Source organism: Leuresthes tenuis, unplaced genomic scaffold (assembly GCF_036924035.1).
Source record: "Leuresthes tenuis unplaced genomic scaffold, fLeuTen1.0.hap1 SCAF_2, whole genome shotgun sequence".
NCBI lineage: Eukaryota > Metazoa > Chordata > Actinopteri > Atheriniformes > Atherinopsidae > Leuresthes > Leuresthes tenuis.
This window is the reverse complement of record NW_027325356.1, coordinates 34,411,319-34,431,204: the sequence shown is the minus strand read 5'-3', so window position 1 is coordinate 34,431,204 and position 19,886 is coordinate 34,411,319. Positions and strand designations below refer to the sequence as shown.

The window sequence follows — 19,886 nt, the reverse complement described above, 5'->3', positions numbered from 1 at the left end:
GGAATAATCATTGAGGGAGGAGGAAGAGTCTAACATGGATGAAAAGTACATATATTCATTCACAATTCACAATGAAATGTACCGGCATGGCTGACCACTCCTTGGTTTATTACTTTCAGTGAATTTACTAGGTTATTGATTCACATTTACTTGTGTTCTTCTCATTTTCTTTTCTTCTCCTCTGGTTGGCCTCAGTCTTTCTCTGAACCAAACAAAAAAGGAATAAACTTCTAAACAACTGCCTGATGACTTCAAAAACTTGTCAAAAAAAGAACAGAGCAGAAGACAGAGAGAAGAGAAAGGGCCTCGCTACTATCCCGGGGCCTTCGTTTACCAATTACACTGAGTACCTGCTGACAGGTGGGTTATCACAGTGTCTGTTTTGCCACCTAACTTCTCTCATCTCAACCTGTCAATTTTGGTGACAACAACATCCACTGATACAGTTTACCACACGCGAAGGAGAAGAAGCTCATTGCATCTCCAGGCAAACAGATGAGACAAAAGGAAAGGAGAATAACAATGAAGGCAGTGCAACTTGGGCCTCTAGAATCAACCTATGATTTAAGAAATGCTGAAGAGCGACACAAGTTCATTCATTAATATTTCATACATTCTTTATCCCATTCTGGGTGGAAGGGGCTGGAGCCTATTGCAGCAACCATTCAAGAGGTAGGGTACTCCCTGGACCGGTCACCAGTCCATCAAAGAGCCAATACAGAGACAAATGAAACAAAAAAAACACAAGTTGAAGCAGCTATTTTGACTGATCTAAGGCTTGTTCAATATGAAATTTTGTGATATGCTGGTTTGACTTATTTGAAACACAGAGGATTTGAAAATATTTCACTGTTATCTTGACACAAAGTAATTTGTGTGAATTAAATAAAAATGTGCAACATTATGGAGATCCTTCTAAAAAGAAATTCTGTACATGTGAATTTCTTGTCACACTATTTCACTTACAATTTCTCTCTCCCATACCCGCTCTGAATCACCACACTAGGGAGGTTCTAAAGAACCGCCATGCCCCCCACCCCCTACCCACTTTCCTCTGTCTTTCCTCTCAGAAAGCCAGCCAGCCAACAAACGTGACTGAGACAAAACATAACCATAATGGCTCATTAAAGGGAATAGAGACGACTTGGGAAAACAAAGCAGCCTTCACTGGGCTGTCACCGAAACTCCTGTGGTGGTACGTCCTAACTCCAGCTGGTGACAAGGAGGCAAAAATGTCTTCCTCCCACAGAAACTTGCATCGGTTTGGAGTGTTTTGACTACACTCAACATTGCTCTATTTGTTCCGTGACAAATCTAATGTGTTCTTAGCAGAGTGACAGACCACTGTACTCCTGAGAGATGAGAAATGCATGTGTTCACCTTGTTTCCTCTTCTGTTATAGGCAGGGTGTATAATTTAAGAAGTAAAATACAGCTATTGCCTATCTGCAAAAAATTTCTCCTTTTGCTAGGTTCTCTTTTACATAGGGTAATAGCAAAAATTTGGCTAAATTTGGTTTCAAAAGTTAAATTATTTTTAGACATCTGGGCTTAGTTGAAGACATTGACAATACATTTACATATAGCCCAGATTTCGCCATGTTTAGCAAATACATTGATGGTACATTTGTGGGAGTCAGACTGAACATTTTCAATTTAGAACCACTTCTTTCAAATCATTGAATTAAACTGTCACACGGTTCCATTTTTCACAGCCCTATCATTTCCGATTAAGGGCCACATTCTGCACATGAAATAGTCCAAGCTTTAAGTCCAAAATATGCTTGATAATTTTCGTCTTTCTTTTTTTATTACATCTTTTTTTTCATATTCATGTATTCAACTGTCACCTTCACCAAGTCCCTAGATATTCTTGTTCGCAGCATAGAGACTGTAGGGTTCTATATTTACAACAATTCATGTTTATAATAAATGCTTTGAAATAACAGCTTTTTGTAATAAGCACTAAACCGCTTGGACTAAATGTGCTTAAAATTTAGATACACTATATTGCCAAAAGTATTCACACACAAGGGCGGTGTTTACTATGGGCGAAATGGGCAATCGCCCAGGGCGCAATCTGTGAAAGGGCGCACCGTGAAAGAGGGGAAGAGAAAAAAAGTATCTTTTATTTTTATAGCTGAACTGTTTGGGTTTTTCTAGTTCTAACAATATGTAGTTAGCTAAAACTGTACAGCGCATCATGCAGAAGCAGAAGACAGACGCGATAATCCATCAGAGGGGCAAGTCATGTGCGTGCTCAATGAAAGATGGAAAATAAAAGGTCAAAAAAGCCATCAGGTGCCCAGTTCAGGAAAAGAAGGAAAGAAGAAGAGAAATGGACAAAGGATAAAGGTATGTACTATGCCGTCATATCAGTGTCTCACGCATGTATATCAGTGTACTACGCATGCAGTGAAACAGATAGCAATAGCCTAATGTGATTTAGTATGTTTTTCAACCTCTTGCTAATAGTAGTTAGAACTGGCAACATTAGCTATGTTATGCTACTACTTATATACATTGGTTTCATTCATTCGTTAAGCCCTGATAAAGGCAGTGTGTGGCCAAAAAACGATTGGCTTTATGCCATTAGTTCCACTATGAGCTAGCTGTTTACACTAAAATTTAAAAACTAGACATTTTAATTATAGATAATAAAAAGAGTGCCCCTGTCTCCACCTAACATCGAAAATTTTGTAAGCTATACTTTGTGATATAGCTTTTTGAATAATTTGGAGTGTGTTATGCTTAGGGTGTTCCCTATTGTGTTGTGTATTCTCAAAGTTCATCCTTCGGTCTACCATGTCACAAGAATGTCTGACTGGCCTTGCCATCATCAGCATTAACCAAACAGTTGGACAGCACATAATATACGAAGAAGTAGTTGAGGATTTTGCATCAAGGAAGGCAAGAAAGGTCAGGTTGCAGTTTGTGTGAAGAAGAATGCAGATTGCTTCTACAAACATTTGTGAAATAATGGGTCGCTCTCAGGAGCTCAGTTCAGAATTCCAGCGTGGTACCATGATAGGATGCCACCTGTGCAACAAGTCCAGTCATGAAATTTCCTAGCTATTAAATATTTTACAGTCAATTGTCAGTGGTATTATAACAAAGTGGAAGCGAATGGAAATAATAACAACTCAGCCACAAAGTGCTAGGCCACGTAAAATGATAGAGCGGGGTCAGCGGCTGTTGAGGCGCAGAGTGCGCAGAGGTCGGCAACTATCTGCAGTCCATCGCCACAGACCTCATCACTTCATGTGGCCTTCGGATTAGCCAAGTTGCATAGACAACTTCATGGTATGGGTTTCCATGGCTGAGCAGCAGCATCCAAGCCATACATCACCAAGTGCATTGTAAAGCGTTGGATGCAGTGGTGGAAAGCACGCTGCCACTGGACTCTAGAGCAGTGGAGATGTTCTCTGGAGTGATGAATCCCACTTCTCCATCTGACAATCTGATGTACGAATCTGGGTTTGGCAGTTGCCAGGAGAACGGTATTTGTCTGACTGCATTGTGCCAAATGTAAAGTTTGGTGGAGGGAGGACTATGGTGTGGGGGTTGTTTTTTAGGAGCTGGGCTTGGCTCCTTAGTTCCAGTGAAAGGAAACTGTTTGGATATGGCCCCTTTCTGTTCCAACATGTGCACCAGTGCACAAAGCAAGCTCCATAAACACATGGATAAGCCAGTTTGGTGTAGAAGAACTTGACTGGCCTGCACAGAATCCTGACCTCAAACCCGACAGAACACCTTTGGGATGAATTAGAGCAGAGACTGCGAGCCAGGCCTTCTCGCTTAACATCAGTGTCTGACTTCACAAATGCGCTTCTGGAAGAACACATCTAGTGCTCACTGCATTGGGAATATGGTTAAAATGAGCTGTTTGTCTTGGGATTATAATCAAAATACAGTTTCTCCATATCGTAATGTCACATCATGTGCATAAGCCATTTCAGTGTTAATTATTATACATTCTTATATTGTCAGAGCTCAACAGAATGAATGGGCATATATTTTTTCAAAAATATGAGCTCAATGATTATGGAGCTAGAATAAGGTGTCTTAAGAGTTCAAGTAAGTCCCCCAGTTAGCAATGATGTTCTAACTTACTCAGATTACTCAGTTACTATCAATAACCAACTCAGACAGTAGCATTTTATGTAAGTTTCTAAAATGCCGAGAAAACACCAAAACAGTGTTTTTCTGTCATTTTTTGATATGCTGGATTGAAATCATAAAGTGATACATTTTAAATATTAGGTGTTAATTATTTAAATGTTAGGACTCCTTTAATCCCACTGCACTGGACCTTTTTCAGTTGTTCATAGGTATACATGCCAGTGTGTTAGGATTCAAAGCAAAAGAAAATGCTGTTCGTGTATTAGAGATGCCAGGGGTGCTTGTAAATAAGGCTGAGTAAGCAGAATAAGATACATGCTTTTTTCTACAAGCTTGATCATTGCTCTCATCTGTGAAAGTGTGTTAACTATCTAGTGTGCTAGGAAGGACGTTAAGTATGAACTGTTAGCATTGAGGTCACCCCACTGTGACAGTATAAATTTGAAAAAACATCAAGTTTACATGTCTGCTCCAATTAAATACTTGCAAGGATTTACATGTATGCATGTGTACACACTCACAAAATATGGTTCTGTAGCTATGTGGTATCTCCCTGTTTAACTGAGTTGAAATTTGGTGACAACATAATTTGCTTTGAACTTGCACTTTTTCAATGATACATCTATAATATTTACAATTTTCAGTTACACTCTCTACCCTCCTTGGAAGAGGAAGATCACCTTAATTCTATTTCTTTTATTCACATATGTATATATACCCACACAACAATCTTTCTTTTCGGAAATGCTGCTACTTTAAAAATAGTTACATATAGTTACATAAATAGTTACATATGTTTTGGTATAGCATCTGAAAGGCTCATTGAAAATAAAAAAGAGATTCTTTACTACAGGCATGTAAACAGGTCAAGAATTTGTATATAGTTGATAGTTGATGCAGCTGTGGTTTACTATACTCACACAGAAGAAAGAACATGTAGGGACAGTAAGTGAATACTTTATAGTAAGTTTCTCTTCGTCTAAATGTTTGATAAAACTATTTGTCCAAGTCAAATAAGTGGCAATCAGTACTTAGTAGAACAGTCTGTATATTTTGTGCACTATCGTATTAGCTTCCAATCTCTGGAAGCTCTTCAGCTTTTGAAATATATCTAATTTTACCTGAGCAAAATGTCTGTGTACAACTAAACCCAGCACCTACTTGCAGTAAAGCACAGTAAAGTAATTTCTGCCTAGCAATCCCACAGTCATTAAGGAAGGCCTGTGCCATGCCCAAACTTCTCCCTGGCAATGTTGTGTCTGTAATGCATGGAGACAAGTCATGAGAGGCTTATCGCTCTGACAGTGTATCTGACAGTCTCTATTTGTACATTTCAAGAAAAGATGGACAGAAGATTAAAAAAGTATAATTAATCATTTTATGCCTTTTAATTATTGTGAATTATACCTCTGTGTAAGCTACTTTAAAAATACCCTCCAACTCCCAAGAGGCCTTAAAATCCAACTTGTGAATTAAGAAAAAAGACACACACAGAGACGCATGCACACAAACATCCTTTTCACAAGACAACCAAAAACTGAACCTGACACTTTTTTGAAAGTGGGCCAAACCACATGTCCATCTGCGTATTTTGGGATCAGCCTAATTCATTGTGATGACAGCATTTAAAAAAGGACAAAAAGGAAATTTGAAGAATCTGGAACTGAACAGGCAGAGAAAAGCTATGACAGAAGGGAAGGCCACGGGGAATACAAGATCAATCCCAATCTTCTGGGGAGTTCCAGGAGAAAAGAAAATGCTGAACCTCAATAGCATCAGCATCTTGGGCAACATTATAACAGAAGTTGAATTTTTTTTGACAAGGGTGATGAAAGATTTTTTATTTTTTTTATTTTTGGGTGTGTAACTGTTTTTCTGTACTCTCAAGAAGCCTTTGAGAAATACTTTTACTTTACTATTTCAGTCTGACGACTTTGGTTTCAAGTCACTTAACAGAGCCTGTGTTCTCCCCTGATTAATAATAATGTATTATTACAGATGAAACTACAAGACAACATAAAGCAGTTAAAATTAAGTGATAAAATATTAATCCATCACTAAAATAGTCACAAAATGTAACAATGATACCTAATAAGCAATGACATTTTAACAATTTACCACAATGAAACAAAAACACACTAGATCAATTTGAATATAGATTCACATTGTGTCTAATCCGCTTCTCTCCAACTTGGGGTCATTTCCACCATGTAATAAAACATAGCATAATTGTCTTTCAGTTAAGAAGAACTAAAAATACAAAGACAATAGCTCTGAGATGAGCGGAGGCAAAAAAATGAGAAAATGTTTTGTCCTTCAGCTGTGTTTTTGCTCCACTCTCCCACCCCATGCCATTGACTGCAGAATAAACGGATATGTGAATTAAACTCCATTGTTTTAAAAGATCTGGTTCTAAATTTGGTTGCCACTCTTGTTCTCCCCTTAGTGTGAAAAAATTTGCTAGCTGTGTTTGTATGTTTTATTGTCCTCCTTTCCCTTGTCCTTCACTGTCAACTACATACATTTATATTGTGTGAATAGGTGTATCTGTATACACGTTGAGGCAAGACAAAAAAAAAAACACATGCATGTAGTTCAGCCAAGCATTTTTTGCAATTAGAAAGGACACAAAAATAATTATTCGGCAGTGCAGTCAGTCGACACATCTTGAGTCAATGATGCATGGGTCACGTGTTTAATAAAAAAGGTTAATCAGTTGTTAATCAGTGGATTAATAACATGTTTCTTTCTTTACAAAAACATTATTATTATGCTGTAAATATTCAACACTGATAGGCCTTTTTTATTTTATTTCATTGATTTTTTTTGGGTGACAGTGTGGGGATGGGGATGCGGGGGGGGGGGGGGGGGTGTTGCTGTGTGTTTGATGATGCGGGGAAGAGTGAGCAATATCCACACATTAATGTGCATTAATCATGCTTTCGTGAAGACAAATAAATTCATTCATGTTTATTAATACAACCTTGGAGAAAACAATACTCTTTATATTATTCACCGAGTTATTAATAAAGCATTTATGAACAGCAGGACCACAAAGCATGAAGTACAGCGAGATGACAGACATATGAAAAGGAGGAAAGAAAAAAGAAAAATATGAGAAGAGGTAGGATAGAACCACAATGCATCAAGCAAAACTTATGTGTTTAAGATAAAGAAAGATGTTATGGGGACAATAAAGTGTGCATACCAATGTGAATATGTGTCTGTGTGCAAGTAAAGGGGAGTGAGAGTACTTTGCCACTAGAAAGCTGGGGGTTAAACAGAGATTTTCTGCCCTCACTCTTTTTTTCTCTGTGACAAATTACCCTGCACGTTTGTTAATCAAAGCAAAACAAATATTGCTTTTCATTCGCTCCATTTGTTTGAATGAACATACAGACATTCCCAAAATACTCATTCCCAGCTCAAATGTAATTAAATTGTGCCTTTAGTGAAAACATGCAGTGGTACTCCAATTAGTTGTGTTTTTGTCATTGGTAAAGACGAGAATGGCAGTGGGTGCGCCCCGGGCACCTCAGTGTACCTACTTGGAAGCGTGTCTTAGCAGGCGGGGTGGGTTGAGTGGGGAGCATTTTTGTCAGACAATGTCTGGGTGCACAGAGCTGGATGCAAAGACAGAACAGAGGTATTTGCAGAGTTGCTGGACAATTTATTGATCTTATCAGTTAAATCAAAGTGCAAACCATGGGGTGGTTCCTGAGCACTGTTCTGTTGTTCATCTGTTTATATATCTCCTAATCATTCTCTTCTTCTTGGCTTTTGTTGCTTTTTTTCTCATTAATTTCTTTGTCTTCACCTCTAAATTGTATTTTTATTGAAGTGCTGTATGGATTGCTCAGCAAAATGTCATCCGTCAAGCTGTCGATTCATCCTTTCATTTAATGATCACCCTACCTGATATGCATTTTACATGGCTCCATGTCTCTGTAATGACAATCGATGGAAAGCAAATAATGCTGGAACCCTGTAAGATGCATGTCTCACTGATGGATGTTGTCATTTTTCATACATACAGCTGTACTTAGCAACATGGCTTTGTGTTGTATGCCCCTGGATGAATATGCCTGCAGAGATGGCTCAATGTGGGTTAGAGACGGGCTTACAAATGAGTCTGAACAATCTTACTGCTAGAGTCTCTCACTTGCCTCATCTTCATAATCTAGATGTAAGGGGGAAGAGGAGGAGACGGAGTGAACAAGACAAGGAGGAAAAGAGAAGCTGGAAATGACAAAGTCAAAAAGAAAAGGAAAATAAAGGTTATTAATAAAAAGTCAGATGAAGAGCTGAAGCCTTAAAAAAGGACAAAGTGAAACTGCCAAAAGGAATAAGAGAAGAGAGGGATGGCCATCCGATGTGGGTTCTGCTAAATAGCGATTTCATCATGTGATTTTGGGGGTGGGGTGTCTGTAGCAGCTCTAAAACACATAACTTTTTACAAAGTGAAAATCAAATATTAAAAATGACAGGCCTTGTAAGTGTGCTGAGTGAGCTCGGGTCACGAAGGGAGGGAGGCGCGGGCGGCTTGTCAGCTACTATCTGTCAGGGCGAATTAGAAACAATCAGGGCCAAGTGAAAGGGAAGGTGATTGTTATTAAGCGGCGGGGCCCTGCGAGCAGGCTCCCCAGATGTGGCTGTGCATATAAAAGAACAGGAAGCCGGCAGTTTAATTCAGGAAACTTGCCGAGGCAGGCAAGCAATGCCACAAAGGAAGAAAGGGGGGCAGCCACTGCTAGGAGGAAGGACAGAGGATACAAGGGGGATGGGTATGCATGTTGCTAAAATGTTGAAGTTACTTTGATTAGGCCTTTTATGGAAATTTACAATGAGGCTTTTGTTCACTAGTCTTCTATCGATGTTCATATTTCATGAGGAAGTACGCAGGACATAGAGAGAGCAAATGGAAACATCAAAGATGAAATCTCTATAATTTGCCCAATACTCTTACACACTAATCAACCCCTTGAACATTCTCCCTGACACCACCTAAACGGCTGTCAGTGTTTGGTTATATGGTACACAAAAATTTTCTCCTCCTTTGTTAATCCTGCTACTTGTCAAGTTGCACCCTATCCTTTGAAAAGGAACACAGTTCCCTGCCTGGCAGGACAGGAATGGGTGAGCTCCCGGGTGCCGGGCTTGGTGGGGCCAGGTAGATGCAGACAATATGCTAGTCAGGGGAGAGTGGTTGAATTGCAGTGACAGGGAATGACATCAAGTTTTAGCTTCAAAGTTGCACTGAGCATTGCAAACAACACTGTCACAGAAACTGGCAAACTGGCAGAGAAAAAATATTTACTTGATATTTCAATTTGACTTTTTATTTGTTGGATGGATATTTCAGGAAGTCTTATTATTAATAGAGGGTTTATTTGACTGTACTGGGAGCCAATCACTACATAACTCTCAAACAGAAAGTCAAGTGGATCCATTGTATCTGAAACAGTTTCACTTAACATGAGTTATGTAAAATCAATGGGAAGTACAGAGAAAAAAACAAACAGAAATTAAGGGGGATGCTAAGATACTTTCTTTCATATAGTGCCTCTGTCTCCAAGCATGAAGGGCTTTGATTTCTGTTTACTTTGTAGTGAGAGATATCGCAAGTAATTATCCCTCCCCTTAAGAATCACTCATCATCCAATAAGTTGAAATAAAGACTTGTTACATGTTCCCTCTCGCTTTCCCTCCTGTCGTTTTTATTGTGATGATCAGTCGAATGCTTGCCTAACATGAGCCGTCTCTGGTTTCCACCTCTCGGGTTTTTCTACTTCGTTGCCACTGCTGATGTAGCGGAGGTTATGGTGTTAAACACAGAGCTGCTAAACGTTCCCCAAGGTAATAACCGTCAGTGTATATACAGTATTGTACTGTAGCAGGAAGTTTTTGCCAAGAGTGGAAGCAATGTAAAAGGAGTGAGAGAGTAAGAGGGAAGTTGACAGTGGAAAAAGAAAAATTAGCAGATAAGGAAGATGACTAATTTCTGAATCAGAAGCATAAATGAACTTAATAAAAAGTGTTACTGATGCAAAATTGTGACATTGTTAGTAAGTGAGGGATATGAAGGTTATTTTTGGTCCTGAATACATGGGTTTAAACTTGCTGTTAGTCATCTACATCCTGTTATTTATTTATCCAGGGCATACATCTAAAAAGGAAGATGTCATTTTTGACCTTGGAGATATGACAAATTATCCCTTTCTGACACTACCAGCCAAACCTGAAATTTTAATCAGCCAATCGTAGTTGATTTATTTGGTTACACTTGTAAGCAAGTGTCTCTGAGATGACTCTTGAACGGAGACAACAGTTTCAGATGAAATGTCTGGAAAAACAACAAGATTCCATGACTTTTCCAAGACTTTCCTCTTGGTGGGGTTAAAAAATCAGAGTGCCCATACACCTAAACCACTTGTTTAGGTTTAGACAATAAAACCGAGTTGATTAAGGCTAGGAAAAGAACATGATTTGTGTGAAAATAAGTTCTCCAGTCACATCTATTCAATGTTAGAAATCTCTTTTTCACGCCAACTCCTGCCCCATCACCAAAAAAAATGCAGGCACACAAAAAAACAACATAAATACATAAATATATCAAATAAATTAGTTCTGGCTGTCATTGGGGTTCAACTGTAGGAATATTTTTGTTTAATGCCTATTTTATGATAAAATCAGATCAGAGGATTGACTCTGAGAGGTAAGTGAGACTCGAGAAAGTTTCAAATAATAGTACTAGACAGTACTAGATAGACAGTACTAGATAGCACATTGACAGCTGACATTTGAATTCCCTCATTTGTTTTCAGAATGGAAACTTTCCTAAGTAAGCATTTATTTACTTAACTTTGTGAGGTGTCTGAATCCCTTTATTATATTTTAGCACTTTATCTATTCCCTTAATTAAAAAAAAAAAAATGTTTGTGTTTCCTAAAAAACTTTAAATCAATGACGCATTTCATCCTCAGAAAAATCTTTCTGTCCTTATGTTAAGGACTCTTGGACCCTGTACGGGTATTTTAATAGTTGTCCATATGTAAATACAAATTTTGAGTACTGAAACCAAACATTTTGGAAAACACCTACCAGGGTTAAGATGTTCAGTGACTATGACTATAATGTTTATGTGTGAACTGGAAAACAAGGGTTTTGCCTTAGAACATTGAATGCCACAAATATGCACTGTCAACCAAGATAGCACTAGTGTGTACTTTGCTTACAGGACATTTTACATGTTTGCAGATAAATGTGTAGTTACTAGCCAATTATCTTAAGGAAAGAAGGCATAAGAATGCTTTATGGTTTAAACTACAACATAAAACAATATTTCAGTGATAAATTCCAATGACAATAATGTCAATTTTGGCTGAAGAATGATGAGAGAATTTTTTTGTGTCTAGGACATTGCTGTTGCATTTTACTGGGCTGTTTCGGACCTAAATTGCAGGGACTGTTATGAGAGCACGTGTAAATGATGTAAAAAAAAAATGCATACTGCATTTATATGTTTTGTAGGAAAAGTCCGATTTCAGACTCAGGCAGTTGGAAGTACCTCATCAACCAAAACTACAAAATTCAACGTGGTTACCCCATTCATAAAAAGTGGCCATCGCTTTAGTAATAAACTTTCTATTAGAATTTCTGTCAGGTTGCATCTCATTAAATCACTCACACACATAGAACTATCTAAACTCTATCATTTCTCTGTTTGCTGGAGTATTTGTATGCCCAAATTCAACATAGCTGCCCAATACAAAAGTTGTGATTGCTGCAGTAATACATTTTCTATTAGCATTTCTGTCAGATTGTGCACCACTGACAATAAGCGGTGACTTTAACTATTGCAGTTTGGACTCCATATTGTCCATTTTTCATCAGTTCGTTGACTGCTCCACAAGGAAAAACAGGACTCTGGACCTTTTGCTTGGATGCATACAGTGCCATTGCTCTGCCCCCACTCGGACGATCAGATCACAACCTGGAGTTGTTGTCACCTCAGTATGTTTCTGCAGTTCAAAGACAGCCTCTTTACACAAGGACAGTTAAGCTTGTTTTTCAGTTGCCACATCACTCAGCGTGACGTTAAAATGATGTATTTCCGCCCGGTGCAGAGAACGACAAACAGGATGAACCAATTCGAATCCAACCTCAGCGAGGAAGTGTGTCCGTACAGGTACCTGTACAACACTGCACTGAAACAACATAGGGACCCCGTCAACTCCCAGAACTCGTGGAAAGAGATTGGCAGAACTTTGGGGAATTTGCTGTTGTTTCATTCACTGGTATTCACTGGAAGTGGCTTTGAGTACTATGAAAATAATTATATAAAACCGATCTGTTATTATTATTTTTGCATCCTGAAATGCAACAATAATTTCCAAGTGTGTCCATTGAAGCACACTCTTTCATAACAAACAAACAAAGAAAAGGTAACACAATACACTTAAAACTCCTATAACAATAGACTATAAAGGTGATAACACATGGAACATAACGCTAGGAGATTTTGGAGGACAGGTGGGCATCATCATACCTATTGAAATTTCAACTTTTGTAGGTTCATCAGCTATTATGTAAGCAGAGGTGAGAATGCTGATCATTGATGACAGTGCTACTCTTCCTGCTCTTGACAGGGGCATTGTTTTCTTCTCCACTTTCGTCCTTGTAGAGTAGTTAGTGGTAACCTTCACGTAGCAGCGACACCTCTGTTCAGGAGAAGATTGCAAATACTGGCGCATCGACTCACGCCACTATATATGACCGGCACGACACCATGACGTCATCTATACCCCACTCACGAGCCATCGCAGCAACCATGTGGGAACCTTAAAGGTAGATTTCCAGACTAGAATGTTCTCTGTGACCCACATGGAGACGACATCAATGACCTCACAGATTGCATCACCTCTTACATTAACTTCTGTGAGGAATCCACCATCACAATCAGAACTGTTCACTGTTAACCCAACAATAAGCTCTGGATCACCAGTGATCTGAAGGCTCTGCTGAACGAAAATAAGCTGGCCACTGAGGGAGTGTGTTGGGGGAGCAGAATCTGTACCAGAGACATCAGGAGGATTAACAAAATCATCCGCAAGGCTGAAACCATGATAGTCAATAAACTCGAGAGGTTATAGTCATTGAGGAACAGGAAGTCGCTGAACAAACTGTTCACCGTCATGGACAATCCATCCTATCCTCTCCACAACATAATACAGAAACAGTGGAGCTCAACAGTGGACAGTGGAGTATGTATGTATATACACATATACTGTATATGTATCTCTCTCTATATATATGAGATAGATATATAAAAGATAATATATGTGTATATTATTATATTTTTGTTATTGGTGAATTTTCTGCACATTCCTTTTGTCACTCCCACACAGAACTATCTAATCTTTATTATTCCACAATTTGCTGTGGTTTTTCTATGCCCAACATACAATGTAATATATTGGTAATAACTTTTATTGTTAAAAACAGCTAACATAGCAAGCCCAAATGATTTTCAAACTTGCAATTAGGACATTCAACTTGCAGGTCTGGACTGGTTAACTGGCATCCCAGGTGTCTTTACAGTGGCAGGATAATAACTAGCCAAAAATAACTTAGTTCATTATCAGTAAACCTGTCTTTATGAAAAAAAGAGCTATTTAACCAATCAGAACTAAATATTTTTAAAGTGTTTATTAGTGTTATTAGTATTAGTTTGTTAGCTCACTATACTAGTTAAAGGAAATGCTAATACATGGAGATAGTGTACTGGACTATCTGCTTGCTAATAAATGTGGGAAATTTGACTCTGAACAGCTTCAAAAAATGATGGAAGACCAACTTCTTAACTAAATCTAATCCAGAAGACAACAGCGCATTCACTGCTTAAACATGGGTAGCTAAAGTATTGCACTAAGAGACATTTTAAGGATTTGCTTAAACTTCAGAACTGATGCTAAAAATTCCCGTTCACAGGTAAGGAGTTATTTTCATGTCTAAAACGGGTAAAACCATATCTGCACAACAAAACACAAGAGTGAAATAAAGACTGATAAAACTGACTGGAGTAGGTTTTAGTAGCGGATTTAAGACATTGGATTCTACAAGTTTTTTTTTTTTTAATCCTTAATTATATTTGATTGCTACAGCCTGATGTTTTAGTTTTTTTCTCAGTTTTTTTACTCGAACTGAGCTCACTTGCCAGTGCTTGTGTTATTTTGTACTTCATCATTTGGACTGTGAGGTTAGATACATTTTGCTTTAATTGATTATGGCATCTTAGTTGATAATCTAAGAACCCACAATTGGGCCAGAATTAAGTGGGTTCTTTGAAAACTGTACTATTGTCGGCTACTTCAGCCTTCAATAATTTTGATCTTATTAGGAGATACACTCACTGTATATGTGAGGTTGTGGGCTGACCCCAACATCTTAAATGTCAGTACCAAAGTTTCTGCAGATTCTATTCTATACACCTGGGCTGAAAATGCCATAGCTGATTGTTTGTCCCAGTATGGCCCGGTTAACTTGCATGTGAGTTAATTTCCTTTCCCTGAGGCAAATGGAAAGCAAGCATAAGACTACATTATTAAAGATAAGAAAGTAATGTGGTGATGGTTATATACGATTTTCTAAAGTTACTACCAGCGTCTTCATATCAAGAAATTCTAGTACTATTCTTATCCTGGTTATATACGATTTTCTAAAGTTACTACCAGCGTATTCATATCAAGAAATTCTAGTACTATTCTAGTCTTATCCTGGCTGTGGTGCTACTTACACTAATCCTGAAGATATCATTTTTAAATAGAGGTAGTTTTGCTGACCAAGAGTTTTCTCTTGTGTGGTGTTTTACTTACCTTACTTCATGATTTACCATACTCTATTGTGATATAATTGTATACACACACACACACGCACACGCACACACACAAACACTGTAGTGAGTGGCAAAGAGAAACATGGATTCCATAAAACCGGAATGGCTTTCACATCGTGTTCCCTATCCTCATCTTGCTCCCCACCCTTATTCTTCCTTTCTAATTTTTTTTTTATTTATCTTGTAATTTTTTTCTGTACTATGAATAAATTTAGTCTGTCCTGGACATGAAAATGTCAAATACCTAAAATACACCTAGGCTAAATAGCATATTAATCTTTAATGCCCGATCATCTTATGCTGCTATTCTCATATCAGGCCTGTCTGCCAACAGCTGTTGCTGGCTCTGTAGCTGGGAATTTATCATCCATCTAGCTAAAAGAGGGGGAAGAGGGAGAGGAAAAAAAGAGATGGGAGACATTGTTCTGGATGAAAAGAAAAAGGGGAGGGACAGATCAGTGTTTTCATGGATCCCTACCTTGCATTTATATCATCCACCTCTCAGAACTTTCTTACTTTGATATATGAGTGGAATTCAATTACACTAATGCTAAACATAAATTGTTCAAAATTCTTTTCCCCCTTTTGCTGCGTGTTATCGAGCAAGTCTCCTCATACATAAAAGAGAAATAAGCAGAAGAGTGGTGACATTGACACTAGAGGTAGTGACATTGGGGAGAGCGGCAGAGGGAGATGAAATACTCTGAAGCGATGTGCCAGTGTGGGTGTTGAATGCCACCCATGTGCATTTTTAGGTGGCATGTGGTGGATGATTATCATAGATTATCACAATCCAGATTGTTACAAGTTCTGTCTGCGCACATAGCAGCAGTGTACTGTAGCTGTGTGACTGTTTGTGTATGTGTGTGTGTTTTTGTTTAAGACAGAGTGCCTTTGGGGATAAGACTAAATGGTGGGTGAATGATGAACAGTTTGAATGTGTGAATGTTTGTGTGTGTTTAATTGTGTGTATGTGTGTCTTTTTTCTTTTATAGTTATATGTGAGAAAGAAATAACATGCAGGGTTTAGAAAAAAGATTAAGTTGAGAACATTTTTGCTGCATGCTAAGGTATAAATTAAGTGTAAACTTACTTTAATACACCTCCTGCATACTGGTGCTCAACCTGTTGGGATCAAGAGGGCTTTCTCACTGTCACTCCTCACTGACTACTGCTTTCTGGAATAGCCACCTAGAGGGAGTCACAGAACAGAAGGATTTAAAGCAGAAGTGATAATGAAATATAGACCTGTGAGGTGAGGAGGAAAATAGACAGGGGATGCTGCATTAAGAAGACAGTGATGGGTTGAAAGGAAGACAAGTATGAGGCGTTGGGGGGGTTAGGGGAATCGATGTCAAGATGGAAATCTAACAAATTCAGTAAGCGTTGCTTCAGAGGTCAAGGGAACGCAGCTGAAAAAGGTTAAAGATGAAATCAAAGCCAGGGTACTGCGGTGCCCGGAGGCACAGCTGAAAATCTATCCCTCCAAGGCAAGGCCACCGCTGACGTGAGGCAGACAAGAAGCTAAATACTGCACGCCACTCGGGGATCTTTCATTTTCAACCGATCAATAAGGGCTTATATTTATCAGGGCCTCGAAGCAATTGCCACGTCTGACAACCTCCACTTCATTTTTTGCACTCCTCTGTTCTTTTTTTCTTCAGCTCCCCCTCCTTCTTTTCCTCCTCCTCACCCTCACACGCTAAATTGACACCCATCGACCATGAAAAGGGGTTGAGACCCAGGACTGCCATTAACCCCCACCCTTATGTCAGAACACACACACACGCACACACACGCATGCACGCACACACACACACACACACATGCCCTAAAAAATTCTGCTAAATGTCCCTCCTTCTTTGAAGAAACAAGCCTTGTCATTATGGCCTTAGCAGAGAGCACCAACACCATTGTCTTTTGTTCTCAAGCAGTCCATGCCATTAAATCACACACACCTTCTCTTAAACATATTTGTGCATCATCAACAATTTAATAGATATATATTTTTCCCAAGTAGAACCAGATTTTATTTAAAATATATAATATTTTATATTTTGTTTTCACCAAAATCATATCATCAAGAAATTACTGCTATAAACCTGATACTCATTATGAGAAGCGTAATATTGGGTTTAGGGGTCTAAAATAACTGACTGTCTAATCAGCTACACAACAATATTTGCTGTGAGGCATTCTAAATAGATTATCGCTAGTCCATCTGTGTCATCATTGATTTATAAGGCATTAAGCTGCTTGGGGAAGAGATAGGGCCTTGCCTTCTTTGCTGTTAAAGGGGCTTCTTGTTGAAATTAGGGGCATGGTACAACTATGGCATAGTCTAACCTCCCCTTTAATCGTTAGGCAAGAGGAAGTGAAAATAGGATGAGAGTATCTGTTTTTTTGGTTCTTTTTTTAAATAGAGAAGTAAGAATCCAAATTTTCAGCATCTCTTTTTGTATGGCTATACAAAGAGATTGGGAGGAAGAGAGGAAGTACAGGGGGAAAAGGGAGAAACAAATAGCACACACAAAAAGCATACACATACACATTTGCAGGGAAAAAAAAACAAGGGACATCATTAACATATGAATGCTATATGCAAATGTTAGGAAGAGAGCAGATGTTGTTGCATTTAATTGACCTATATGTGAATTGCATCCAAACCTTTCAGTGTGTTTTCTGAGTACAGTTTAGACTGGCTTTTTAGTTCCACTCAACATATGAGCAGAGTTTGTAGCGACTTTATAAGTATTTAAACATAAAAAGGAAGACAACTTGACATAGAACAAACTATGAAAACCTGAATTATTGGGGTAAAATAATTTTTTGCCCAAAAAAGTTTAAAAATGTATTGCTCCTTTCTGGTTTCCTTTCTGTTACAACTCAGTAATGGCCATGGCAAAAAGCAACTTACTTTTCTTTACTACCAGGTGGTGGTGGAAAGTAACTAATTAAATTGGATTAAATATATGTATCCTTAATTTATGTAACTTCATATTTGAAATTAGGATAAATCAAATTAAGTTAGAAATATTTAATTTTTCCCAGTTGAAAATGATATTATTGCAGTATTTAGTTAAATAAATAAATAAATAAATAAACAGTCATCACCAGTTTCTAATATAAAGTGATATACAATAAATTCTTGATGCTAGCAGGAAGGACCTCCTGTATCTCTCTGTGTTACAGCAGAGCTGAAGAAGACTCACATTAATCACACTGCGGTTTTTTTTTTACACAATGTTATGAACTGGATGGGCAGTGTTGTTCTTCATATTCATTAACTTGTGCTGCATTCTTCTTGGGTTATCACAACCTTGTTATATTAAGAATGAAAATATATTCAATCTTCGTTTCTTAAAAATAGAAACAAAAGCTTTAAAAAATTTTACTACAGCTGTCAGCCAAGTTTGAAAAACAACACCTCTGATATATGCAGGTGAGACATTTAAATGATAGAACTGTAAGACTGAAAAATCTTGTGACAGTACTTTGCATCACTCGAAGGAACAAGAATCACCATAGTGCCTAGCCTGCCCTGGAGCCAACAGAAGAAAAAGAAGAAAACAGATCTTAGAGATAAGAAGTTAGGGCAAAGTAGAGAAATTATGACTCGGAGACTCCTCGCAAGCGGATATTACCTTTGCCGCAATCCCTTCTCTCTAAGATACGAAATGAAAAAAAGAAGAATAGTAAAAACAAGAGTAGACTATGGTGTTACTTTTCTTCCATGGAGACTTTTTGACAGTAAAGAACTACAATCTGATGTAGTTGTAACTTTTCTTTTGGTAATGATAGTTCTGTTATTCAGTGGGTCTACATGATGAGATTAACTGGATTATAGCTATAGTTGGGTTATGCTCGTTAGGGTAAGGGTTTGGATTTTCCGCAACTGATCAAGCGCAAGCAAATGTGATTTGCAAAGTTTGCACAGAAACAGTTCGCACATTGGATGGCAACATGACGAACCTGTTCAATCACTTGAAGAGTAAGAGTTTACTGAGAGCCAAACAGCGAGGGGCTCGGCGGCACCAGTACCGCAGGCAGCAGCTTCAATAAACTATTTAGTGTTTTGATAAATAACTCTTGTTTAAATGACTGTCAGTAATTTCTTTGATTGATATTTACTTTATATTTTACTTTATGTTACTACTTCTGCAAGAATACACTTTCTTAGAATGTTGTTGATGTTGTTTACCTTGAACTTTATATCGTTTGCACATGCAGGCAAAACTGCGACTATTTAAAATAAAATCTGTTAAGAAAGGTTCTTTGGACTAAATTGTCTGTTTTTCATTTTTCAATTTAAGATTGTGATAAAATCGAAATCCTGATTTTAAAAATCGTGATATGATATTTTTGCCATATCGCCCACCTCTATTTGTAATTATATTGCATTATCGTACTGTGAGTTTGGTACTCTTTTTAGGTGACATAATTATGATGATAGTAATAATAATGATGATAATAATAATAATAACAACCAACCCTCAAACTCCCCTTTCTCAAAGAAGGCATGAGAGAACATCACAATTTTTACATTGCAACCTTTGCATGGGTGAACCCTGAAAAACACAGATGCTATTTTCTTTACGTCCTTTGCTTTTCTTTTTTCCTCTTTCTCCCCTTCATGACCCCACCCCCCAATGTAATTAAATTGTATTAAATGGTCTTTTGTCCATGGGTCAGGGACTACCACATATATGATAATACATTAGGGCCCCATGGAAGCAGCCACTGAGTCGGGACCATCTTAAGAACACACATGCTGTTTGTGCTGTTGTACATATATGTACATATCTTCATGTATGTATTATATCTTCATTTGTAAGTCGCTTTGGATAAAAGCGTCTGCTAAATACATAAAC

At 38.1% G+C, this 19,886-nt stretch overlaps 1 protein-coding gene across 2 annotated transcripts in view; it reads right to left on the bottom strand.

Moving 5' to 3' along the window:
* The window catches only part of znf536 (zinc finger protein 536), a 189,328-nt gene that overhangs the window by 97,509 nt on the left and 71,933 nt on the right, over window positions 1-19,886 (bottom strand). Inside the window, exon 3 of one of the 2 annotated variants that reach the window (XM_072380978.1) lies at window positions 16,109-16,206. The exons of the other annotated variant lie outside the window; for it this stretch is intronic. The gene's annotated coding sequence lies outside the window, so the exon portion shown is untranslated. The remainder of the gene's footprint in view (window positions 1-16,108; window positions 16,207-19,886) is intronic. 2 annotated transcript variants of the gene reach the window in all.